Source organism: Nomascus leucogenys, chromosome 11 (assembly GCF_006542625.1).
Source record: "Nomascus leucogenys isolate Asia chromosome 11, Asia_NLE_v1, whole genome shotgun sequence".
NCBI lineage: Eukaryota > Metazoa > Chordata > Mammalia > Primates > Hylobatidae > Nomascus > Nomascus leucogenys.
Genome location: NC_044391.1, coordinates 102,855,497 through 102,867,751, shown reverse-complemented (window position 1 = coordinate 102,867,751; position 12,255 = coordinate 102,855,497). Strand labels below are relative to the sequence as shown.

The 12,255-nt window shown below is 37.5% G+C and overlaps 1 long non-coding RNA gene across 1 annotated transcript in view; it reads left to right on the top strand.

Annotated features, from left to right (window-relative positions):
* The window catches only part of LOC115837305, a 63,324-nt gene extending 51,669 nt beyond the window's left edge, over nt 1-11,655 (top strand). The window contains exon 3 of the long non-coding RNA XR_004032352.1: nt 11,472-11,655. This is a non-coding gene — a long non-coding RNA (uncharacterized LOC115837305). The remainder of the gene's footprint in view (nt 1-11,471) is intronic.
* The last annotated feature ends 600 nt before the right edge of the window (nt 11,656-12,255 follow it).

The following is a 12,255-nucleotide window of genomic DNA, read 5'->3' as shown; positions in this document are numbered from 1 at the left end:
GTTTAGGGTAACTTGCTTCGTTCATCCTTTTTGTTAAGAAACCCACAATTCATGTTAGTCTGCTCATAAATTGTTATTTTACAGTACTTAAAAACAGGCTGGGTGTGGTGGCTCACACCTGTAATCCCAGCACTTTGTGAGGCCAAGGTGGGCAGATCACTGGAGTCCAGGAGTTTGAGACCAGCCTGGACAACACGGTGAAACTCCAGGTAAGAAAGTACCTCGGCATGGTGGTGCATGCCTGTAGTCCCAGCTATTCGGGAGGTAGAGGTAGGAGGTTCACCTGAGCCAGGGAGGTTGAGACTGCCGTATTAGTGCCAGTGCAATCCAGCCTGGGTGACAGAGTGAGACCCTATCTCCAAACAAATAAATAAACAGAAACACCAAAGTACTTAAAATAGTACCTGAACTTCTAGAAGAAATAATTTGTATATCTTAATTGATATACTAATTTTTTATCATTAAAAAAGGCCAGCTGCCTTTTCATATTCTAACCTCTATAGATAGGAATGTGTTCTCCAGGCAAAATCATTAGAAGTCTCAAAACACTAAATTTTAAATACCTATCTTTGCTACAATAATAATAATATTCATTGCTCTACATTTCAACATTACTGGTTTTATCCTAGAATTATCTACTTTAATTATTTTTAAAAGTGCAACGTGTGTACCTTGCTGCAAAAATATTTAGAAAATATATTTAAGTAAAAAGAAGTTAGGGAATCCCCATCACTCCCTCATCCATCTACAGACAACCACACTAACATGTTTATTTCTTCCCATTGCACTTTTACATTGTTTTACATAAATGTCATTATAGTATACATACTATAACTTCCTTTTTCTTCTTTTTTAATTTCTTTTTTCTTCATATCAGTGTTTCACTAACATCTTTCTATGTTAGTACATACAAATCTTCCAAGAATTTCAGTTTTGGATTGAGACAGTTGTATGTTTTGGGGGCACTTAACCTCTCTGAGTCTCAGCCCTATCATCTTTAAAATGAGAATTCTGATGGTACCTACCCCAAAGCATTATTGAAAGGATTGAATGAGATAATGTATTTAACTCAGAAATGGACCTTTGCTCATGGAACTTAATAAAAGTTAATACACTTGTCTCTTGGAATCTGCTGGAGATTGGGTCCAGGAAAGCTCCATTCTTCAGGATGTTAAGCAGTTCTATAAAATGGGGAAGTATTTGCATATAACTTATGCACATCCCTCCCATATATATTAAATCATCTTTAGATTACTTATACTACCTAACACAATGTCATTGTTATACTATATTTTAAGATATATATATATTTTGTTTGTTTGTTTGTTTGTTTGTTTGTTTTTTTGAGATGGAGTCTCACTATGTTCTCCCCAGTTTTTGTCTCTATTGCATTAGTCATAGTTCTGGTAGCTGTGCCTTAAAATAGTTAACAATGTTCCTCCAAAGAATTAAAACTCTAACACCTTTGTAATTCTCTATATCTCGTTGTGAGATATAGAGAAGTGGAATTATTGGATCAATGCATTGGAGTGCAGTGGCACAATCTCAGCTCACTGCAGCCTCTGCCTCCCAGGTTCAAGTGATTCTCCTGCCTCAGCCTCCCGAGTAGCTGGGATTACAGGCGTCCAACACCACGCCTGGCTAGTTTTTATATTTTTAGTAGAGACGGGGTTTCACCATGTTGGCCAGGCTGGTCTCAAACTCCTGACTTCAAGTGATCCATCTGCCTCAGCCTCCCAAAGTGCTGGGATTATAGGCATGAACCACTGCGTCCAGCCAAGATTTATATTTTTAATTGCAGTATTGTTATTTTCAGTGTGTTTCCTTAATATTTTTGATCTGCAGTTGGATGAACTCACAGATGTGGACCTGGATGCAAAGGGTTGACTACACTATTAGCTATCTTAATGGCTGTATTGTATTCTAGCATATGGAAGTACCATAATCTATTTATCCATTTTCTTCTTGGTGGGCATTTAATCCTCCCCCCTTTTATATGCAACTATAAACACAAAATACTGTGCTAAACATCCTTTTACATACATAATTGGCAACATGTACAATTTTTTTTTTTTTTTTTTGAGACAGAGTCTTGCTCCATTGCCCAGGCTGGAGTGCAGTGGCGGGATCTCTGCTCACTGCAAGCTCTGCCTCCCAGGTTCATGCCATTCTCCTGCCTCAGCCTCCCGAGTAGCTGGGACTACAGGTGCCCATCACCATGCCCGGCTAATTTTTTTTGTATTTTTAGTAGAGATGGGGTTTCACTGTATTAGCCAGGATGGTCTCCATCTCCTGACCTTGTGATCCGCCCGCCCCGGTCTCCCAAAGTGCTGGGGTTACAGGTGTGAGCCACTGCGCCCGGCAACATGCACAATTTTTTTTGGCATAAACCCCTGTAAGTCAAATTGCTAGGGTACAAGGTATGTGCATTTTAAATATACATACTGGTATTTTTTTTTTGAAGAGATACTGTAGCCACTTAAACTCCCTCCAACAATTTTTTTTTTAATTTTTGCTGTGGCATTATTTGATATACAGAAGTTTGTTATTGTTGGTATTTTGTCACGAAGTTAATGCTGCCAGAAATTTTCTTTTTTCTCTTTTTTTTTTTTTTTTGAGGCAGAGTCTTGCTCTGTCGCCCACGCTGGAGTGCAGTGGCGCAATCTGGGCTCACTGCAAGCTCCGCCTCCTGGGTTCACGCCATTCTCCTGCCTCAGCCTCCCGAGTAGCTGGGACTACAGGCTCCCGCCACCACGCCCGGCTAATTTTTTGTATTTTTAGTAGAGATGGGGTTTCACCGTGTCAGCCAGGATGGTCTCGATCTCCTGACCTCGTGATCCACCCGCCTCCGCCTCCCAAAGTGCTGGGATTACAGTCGTGAGCCACCGCGCCCGGCCCAGAAATTTTCTTTATTGTTTCTGGCCTTGGTGTCATGCTAAGGTTAAATACATACTTTTGTATATTTATTTTTAGTAATTTTTATGGTTTTAAAAATGTCATTAAGTTCTTAATTCATAAAAATATATTTTCATGTATGATTTGGGGTAGACAAAGATTAGTGAGAGTTTGTGTTTTTTTAAGGTATTGATGTAGTTGTTATACATGTATATATGAGGTGTATTTACCTCAGCATATGATACCTTGTGTAGTAATATTCTGAAGTTTGCTTTTTTTTTTTCCACTCAGTGATATGGTTTGGAAATTTTTTTGTGCCAGTGCAGAGAGCCCTATCTTATCTTTTTCTACTTATGCACCATGTTCATAGTATGTTTCTGGCATAGTTTATTTAGCCAGTCCCCTGTTGGTAGTCATTTGGAGTTTCCGATTTTTTATTATTCCAACTACTGCTACATCATTGTACTGTCTTATTATGAACATGTGCCAGTGTTTCTCAGGGAGACATAGAGAAGTGGAATTATTGGATCAATGCATTGTTGAGTCAATGCATGTCTTTTAATAGGCACTGCAAAATTGGCTTCTAAACTGGCTTACCAATTTTACATTCATACTGGTAGTATATGAAAGCAGCTTTGCTTATTTAAGATCTCTCTTTTACCAATACCAAATTCCCAGAGTCTTTTTCCAGACTCTATTCTGGACTGATTTGTCTGTTTCACCGTTTTGGTAGAATTTGGAAAATTCATGAACCAGGTTCAGGCCTAAAAGCCATGTAATAATTCCCACTCCTTTATATATAAACATGTAAGACAATTATTTTTCTATAATCAGTTCCAAAAATGCTTGAGTGAGCTTTTTGTGTAGAGTTGTCTTCCTCTCTTTTCTGCAAAGGTGTTTGAGTTTTAAAAGAATTCTAGCCAGGTGCAGTGGCTCGCGCCTGTAATCCCAGCACTTTGGGAGGCCAAGGCGGGTGGATCACCTGAGGTTGGGAGTTCAAGACCAGCCTGACCAACATGGAGAAACCCTATCTCTACTAAAAACACAAAATTAGCCGGGCATAGTGGTGCATGCCTGTAATCCCAGCTACTCGGGAGGCTGAGGCAGGAGAACTGCTTGAACCCAGGAGGCGGAGGTTGCAGTGAGCAGAGGTTGCACCATTGCACTCCAGCCTGGGCAACAAGAGTGAAACTCCATCAAAAAAAAAAAAAAAAAAAATTACAAAGGTGTTAGAGTTTTAATTCTTTGGAGGAACATTGTTAACTATTTTAAGGCACAGCTACCAGAACTATGACTAATGCAATAGAGAGAAAAACTGGGGAGAACATAAAAAAATTTCTCTATATGCCCTTTTGAAATGAATTCTATCAGTTCCGTAAGATGGGACAAAAGATGGGTATCAAGGTTTCTTGGCCAGACACAGTGACTCATACCTGTAATCACAGCACTTCGGGAGGTTGAGGCAGGAAGATCGTCTGAGCCCAGGAGTTTGAGACCTGCTTGGGCAACATAGTAAGACCCTGTCTCTACAAAAAATAAAAAAGTAGACAGGCATAGTGGCACATGCCTGTAGTCTCAGCTACTTGGGAGGCTGAGGTGGGAGGATTGATTGAGCCCAGGAGGTTGCGGCTATAGTGAGCTGTGATTGTACCACTGCACTTTAGCCTGGGTGACAGAGTGAGACCCTGTCTCAAAAAAAAAAAGAGAAAGAAAAAATTTCTCAGTTCTTTATGTGATCCTATGGAGGCTGTCATTTCCCCTTGGTTCTCTGCCGGGGGGAAATCCAAGGTATACCAGTGGGAAAAAAAAGGTCTCTTGTCATTGCTGCTATTGCTTTGCCTATTTTCTTCACCTTGAGGTTTGGAGAGTGCTTTAGGGTATAGAACATTACAATTTAACAGTGAACATTATCAGAACTGGGGACACAAATTCCCTAGAACACAAACTGTTTAATTACTGAAGCTTTACAATATACTTGCCACCTGGTACCAGTCCTTTCTCATTTTTCTTCTTTTTAAACACTTTTTAGACTTTGATCACACATTTATTCTTCCAAATAAACATTCCAATTAGTCTATAAAGTTTAAATACGGGATTAGAGTTTTTGTTTTACATCTATACATTTACTTGGAAAAATTAATCTGTTTATCATATGGAGTCTTATCAAATGATTTTTCTTTAATCAGGGAATGTTTGGAATAGAATTATTAATGTGGAATTGGCCATAATTAAAATATTCCTATGAAACATGAAATCAATTATTTGTCTCTCAATATTACACTGTGTCACATATCATATATTATAAAAGAGCAACAAATGCCACTTGTGGGTGATGGCACTATGAATGATTTTCTTTTCTTTTTTTTTTTGAGACAGAGTTTCACTCTTGTTGCCCAGGCCAGAGGGCAATGGTGCGATCTTGGCTAACTGCAACCTCCACCGCCTGGGTTCAAGCGAGTCTCTTGCCTCAGCCTCCCAAGTAGCTGGGATTACAGCCATGCACCACCATGCCTGGCTAATTTCATATTTTTAGTAGAGACAGGGTTTTATCATGTTGGCCAGGCTGGTCTCGAACTCTTGACCTCAGGTGATCCACCCGCCTTGGCCTCCCAAAGTGCTGGGATTACGGGCATAAGCCACCATGCCCAGCCTGATTTTCTTTTCTTTTCTTTTCTTTTTCTTTTTTTTTTTTTATTTTTATTTTTTGAGATGTAGTCTCACTCTGTCACCCAGGCTGGAGTGCAGTGGTGCGATCTCAACTCACTGCAACCTCCGCTTCCCAGGTTCAAGTGATTCTCCTGCCTCAGTCTCCCGAGTAACTGGGACTACAGGTGCCCACCACCATGCAGGCTAATTTTTTGTATTTTTAGTTGAGATGGGGTTTCACCATATTGGCCAGGCTGGTCTCGAGCTCCTGACCTTGTGATCCGCCCACCTCGGCCTCCCGAAGTGCTGAGATTACAGATGTGAGTCACCGTGCCTGGCCCATTTTATTTTCTTTATAATATTTTACATTTTCTAAAATATTTCAATAATAGTTTCAGAATGCCATAAGAACATGAATCTCTTTCATCCCACATTTTATCCTTCTTCCCAAGGCATTTCTGGATGAGGGGAGTCCCAACACTGCCAAATCTCAAGTCTTGATGTTGCTGTAGTTTCTCATCATCCTGGGTGAAATTACAAAGTCTACATTCCCCCTGGGCACCCAATCTGGAAGTGCCACCTGAAATTCAGTAAAACCTTGTTCTCAGGGTATGTAGAAGCTGCATTACATTTCTGTCTAGAGCCGAACACCTGGGTATGGAGAGTTGAATTTTCTAGTATTTTTCTGAGTAGGGGCTGACTTGCTTCTTTCCCCACTAGGATTGTCTGGGGTCTCTATAGGTAAGGTCAGGCTGAGAAATATTGTCCTCAGGATAACCAAGGACTCCTTGAACTCTTGCTCAAACCCTTATGGTGGCATCAGAGACTTTATTTAAACAAGATCAGACTTCACAGTAATACTAAAAAATCACTGGAAAGTGAGGCAAAACTAGAGCAAGCTAGAAACCCAAAAGGATGTCAACAGAAAGATCAATGTTTGCAACTCCTGCAACTCCTGAAGGTTCAGCTGTCTCTTATTTGCTGATTCATGGGCCCTCCTGGAAAGTCCATAAGAATTAACATGTTTTTAAAGAGGTAGGGAAGTTAAGATGAAATGTAAATAACTGAAAGAAAAACAGAAGGTGAGGAGAATTAGAAACTAAATTTGATTTTTTTTTTTTTTTTGCCTCTCACCATGACTTCAAAACTGGGAGCTTTTACTTAATTTCAAAAATAATTCAAGTATTATGAATGTGAGGGAGCTATCATTTCTCTTCTTGCTTTATTATGGAGTTCAACTGAAATTCTGTTAAAAGTATAAAAATCAATATGAAGTATATGCATTATGTGACAGTTCCATCTAAAGTTATCTTGTGTAGAATATAGGGCAGATACAATGGAGCAGCCAAGCACATGTAATTTACCCAACAAATCTAAAGCATTCCCACATTGATTTTTTTTTTTTTTTGCAGTTGTCTAGCCCCCAGTCACTGAACAGAGAAAAAAATGGCTTACTTTCATAACATGGGATACTTAAGGCTACAAAACATTCATCTTCGTGCCCTCTAATTGAAGGCTGTCTTTTTGTTGTTTTTCTTGATGGGCTTTTTTTAGGTCATTTAAAAAATACTTGTCTTCTCTAACATGTTATGACAAGAAAATAAACTAGTTTTTAAAAATGTTCTGATTTGTTGATTAATTATGCCCCTAAAATTGTATTATACTAGTGTTGTTTTTAATGTTTTTACTATTTCTAAATGAAATTATCTTGAAATAATTATGAGTAGAAAAATTTATATAACTGAAAAGACAAGCTTTCATAATTAAAATATTAATTTTAATTGTTATATTAAAATACCTAATTTAGTAACTAGAATAAAAGGGACACCAGAAACCACTTTTGATACTATAATTATAAGTTAATTCACTATTGAAATTACATGCATATATATTCCCAGTTTAAAATAATTAAAGCTTATTTCCCCCGCCAAACGCTTTCACTTGCAAGATGAGACAGTTGCGAACGTATGAGTTCATACATACACAAAAATATGCCATGGGATTGCCTACTGTACGTAAGAACAAAGGATCTGTCTGTAATGTCCAGATCCATGTAAGCAAGTGATATTCGATTGCCTGAACCACACCACCTTCACCAACTGCAGATTGACTTGCATTTTAACCAGAGTTGTCGACTGTGAAATATGGTCAGATTAATATTCAAAAATCCACATAATAGTAGAGCGACAATACTTAAACACCACCAAGCCTTAGGGATGTTGTATGTCTCTAGCTATAGCTGCCCCCTCCTGTTTTATTTACTCATAAGTATCATTAATACCAAAGATATATAACCTTTGGTGCCAATATGTCATTCTCTCTCTTCAAGTCTTTAGTATGCTTATCTATTTCAGTCAAATGTATTTCTTATCAAAAAAAGAGTGAGAGACCTGACAATACAGTTATCGAATTTTTTCAGCTGAGACCCCCATGCCATTCAGCATTCAGACATGCTTGCGCTTGATTGATGGATGGGTTTGTGACAAATAAAACTAGGATCAACAGCTTTGCACCTTTTCCCCCATCAGAGACCAGAGGAAAGCATAACTCTACAACAATAGTGGGATTAGGGATGCATTAGCTCTCCATCGACCAAAACCATCCATTCCCATCAATACTTTGCACGTAATAACCTGAAGCTATGATAAGGAAACAAAAGAAGGAGAAAAGGGACAGGAGAAAACAAATCAATAAAAGAAGGGAATGTCTGAAAGATGCAATGTCCAAATGAAGATTTTTTTTTTTTTCTGCATTACTGGGCTAACGTCCCTGAATGTGGAAACAATACCTCGCCCAGAGTTTTGTCAGGGGAAGCAGATTAACACTTTGTTTAAACACAGGTTTGGCATCTGCAGATTGATATTTAGACGAGTTTGTTTGTTTTTTGCAGGCAAAAAGATGTGTTATAGTATTTATTGTTAACCTGTGTCTCTAAATTGCTCTTAAATATAAAGAATGTTTCCACCTGAATGATTCAGATTCTGTGGGGCCAATTCTGTGATAATTAAAACACTCTCCTGTATAGACAGTTTTAATGTACAAATCTTTAGCACAGTCACAAACATTCTCTTAAATATGGGTTAGGATGAAGAATCATAATTGACTAGTTTACTAAGATACAGTATATTTGTTTCTATTATCAGAAAGAGACTGATACCCCTTTAACAAAAACTAATACCTGTCCTAGAAGAGTCTTACTTTTCTGGGTAGAATTTTTTATTTTTATTTTTTGTAAAAATCTTTCTACATAAAAATGTATCTTCATTCTCGATTCATAGGATATTTTGATGATAATTTCATCATTTTCCCCACAAACAATGGACCGTTAAGCTTATTTATTCAGGTTTTTTGTTCCTTTTCTTTGGAGAGCTTTTGATTTTTGTACTACCTATCATATTTTTCTTAATATACAATTTATTCTAATTGGCCATTGAATGGGCCAGTATGGTTTTCTCCTGGTGCGGATGAACATTAGTGATATTTGTTCTCCTCTGAAGAAGACGTGTGAGGGAGGACAAGCCCAAGTTCTCATTGTGGAGCCGCTGATCTTGGGAAAGGCACTTCATCATTTTGCTTCAGTTTTCAGACTTAGAATAAGAAGAGAATTATACTGTCTAATTCATCATTATCATCATCATCACCATCATTATTAATATTATCATTATTCTTCATTGACACACTGTAGTGCTTCATTTCCTAGTCAAAGTTTACAAAGTGTTGAGGAGAAAAAAAGCCATTTAGCTTCATTTTCTTTTTTAGTTCTACGGGAAGATGGAAGCCCCTTTTCTTTATTTAAGTAAACGCAGAAAGAAATGAGAGAAATTGCCCCATCTCCAAACAAATGTGTGGAAGATTCTTAGGATAGGACGATGGCTTCTAAACTACAGACCAGAGAATCCAAGAGATTCACAGAGTTTCTAGGTTAAAAATAACGTAGGGATGCTTTATTGTTTTATTTGTAAGGTAAATTTTAGTTTCATTACCAATGTTCAAATCTTATTTTGAGCAATATAAAGTCAACCCACATGTGGTTATGGAATCAACTGTATGTGTAAAGGCAGATGTTGGCTTGTGTTATTAGAAGTCATGGGTCTTTAGTCAGGAAATATGATAGTGTTTTTATAATCCCAAAGAGAATACTCTATTAATTATGATTTTAGAAGTATTCTTTGGACCTAAAATAGTTAAAATTATTAAAGCCATATACATCTGACATTTTCGGTCATACAGCATTTCATACACGTCAGCATAGTTGGTACTTGCTCTGAATATCTCTGTCTGAATGAAAACCTTTAAGGTAAAAACCTAATTAAAAGCACATGATCTACTCATTTGATCTCCCAATTTGACCTATTTTATAATTTGTATAATCTAGCATCTAGCAGGTATTTTCTTTCAGCTTCTAAATACAGGGCCAATCTTGGGGCACTCCAGATAAGTGATTTTATGGGGCACTTTTGCTGAAGCTGAATGAGCCTCCGATATCCAATACTGATACCTGTGAGTGGGTTCATTTCATCCTCAGTAACACCAGTCACTACTTGCACATATGTTACTTTAAAATTTCAAGCAGATGCTGGCCCCTGACTCTAGCTATCTTTATAACCATGTGGAGGAAGAGTTCCAGAGGCCTAACATTTTAATATAAAATAAGCTGGATCTAAGTTTTAATATAATGGTAGCATGACCTTTGTTACTATTGCAAAACATACAGTATGTGCCTGATTGAGTCTTTTCTTTACAGCATAGTCAATCTTCAAGTTTTCCATGAAAGCCTTTTAAAGTGCTCTTACATCTATGACCCTATACAGAATTCTCTAATTTGGTTCCATGAAGGTTCCAAGTGAAGATGCATTATAAATGAAGATGTGAGATTTACATATATGCATTTATATGGACTCAAGCAGAACAAAGCAATGTCCTCTACATGGCAGTTGTTTATATAAATCTTTGGATGATGCTTGAACATATGTCATATGCTGTCTGTTTTCTTTGCATATATATCTTCCAGGAAGGTATAAGTCTTTGGAAACCATGTGTCTTGTGCAGGATTCATTGTTTACAGCCTAATACACTGCCTGTAGGTACTCTAGAAATATTAATTAAAGGGAAAGGAATATACACATGTATTCACAGAGGATAAACATGGATAAATTTCTAAAGAAATTCCAAATCATAAGCAATTGTTGATGTTTCAGACATATTCATACAAAAAAATCAAAGCATACAGGTATAATGTTAAATGGAAAAGCCTGTTTTGCTGTCATTCTAGAACTTAGTAGCAGTCTGAAGACAGTGTATCATGTTTACTAGAGTCACCGTTATAAAATTTATATCAGTTTGCTTAATTGAAACTGTGTACATAAATCCAGAGTATATTTGAATGTAGAGATAAGATATTAAAGCTAAATGTAAAGCATTATGACTAAAATTCAAAATATAAAATAGGCATTTTGAAAACTTGCAAAGTTTTTTCTCTTCTTCTATGCCAAGTGCCAAATCTCCTCATGTGTGTTTTTTTTTTTGTACTCACAAAGAATCAAAGAATCAGAGATACTCTAAGGCAAGTGTTCACAAACTGCTGCCTACAGGCTTGCCATCTATTAAAAAATATGTAAGTATAGCTTTATTGTAACACAGCCATGCCCATTTGTTTATGTATTTTTCCATGGATGCTTTTGCACTTCAAGGACAGAGTTGAATAGCTGAGACAAATACCATACGTTATTGACAGATACTGTTATGGGTTGAATTGTGTCCTTCCCAAACCCCACCCAAATCCATATGTTGAAGTCCTAGCCCTCAATACCTTTGAATGTGACTTTATTTGGAAATAGGGTCTTTGCAGATGTAATTAGTTAAGTTAGGATGAGGTCATACTGGAGTAGGGTGGGCCCCTAATTCAACATGACTGGTACCCTTCTAAACAGGGTGAATTTGGACACAGATATGCACCTGGGGATAATGTCACGTGAAGAGAAAGACAGAGATTGAAGTGATGCAGCCGAGGAATGTCAAAGATTGCCAGCAAACCACCACAAACTAGAAGAGAAACATGGAACAGATTCTTGCAGCCCTCAGAAAGAACCAACCCTGCCAATACCTTGATCTCAGATGTCTGGCCTCCAGAACTGTAAGACAACCCATTTTTATTGTTTAAACCACCCAGTTTGTGGTACTTTGTTACAGCTGCCTTAGCAAACTAGTATACTGAATGAGCAACAAAATCTGTAATATTTACTATCTGGCCATTTGCAGAAAAAGTTTGCCAACTCTTACCGTAAGACATTGCTTTATGATCTCGGTGGAATTAGTAACTAAGACAGTCACAAGTAACTTGATGGGATATGGAGGTCTCTCTGCTGTTCGAGAACAGGAATGATACTTGTTGATTTCGCTTGTAGACATTTTAAAACACACACACACAGTGTTCAAGTCTTTGCATATCTTGAATTTCTATGAAGAAGTGGCTATAGGAGATAGTAAGGAAATCATTTGACTAAACTTAAGCTTTTCAAACCTGGATGCTGTTCCACGTAGCTGTTTGCTCAGGCCCATCTTTGGTTTAAGCAAAACACTGCCTGGCAGTGTGAAGCTTTTTAACAATCAAAAAAATTTATGAGAAATTTCTGTGATTTATGTATCAGTGGAACACAACCATCTGCTTTACATTTCTCTTGAAATGTGCATGAGGTTAGAATTAAAGGACTGGTT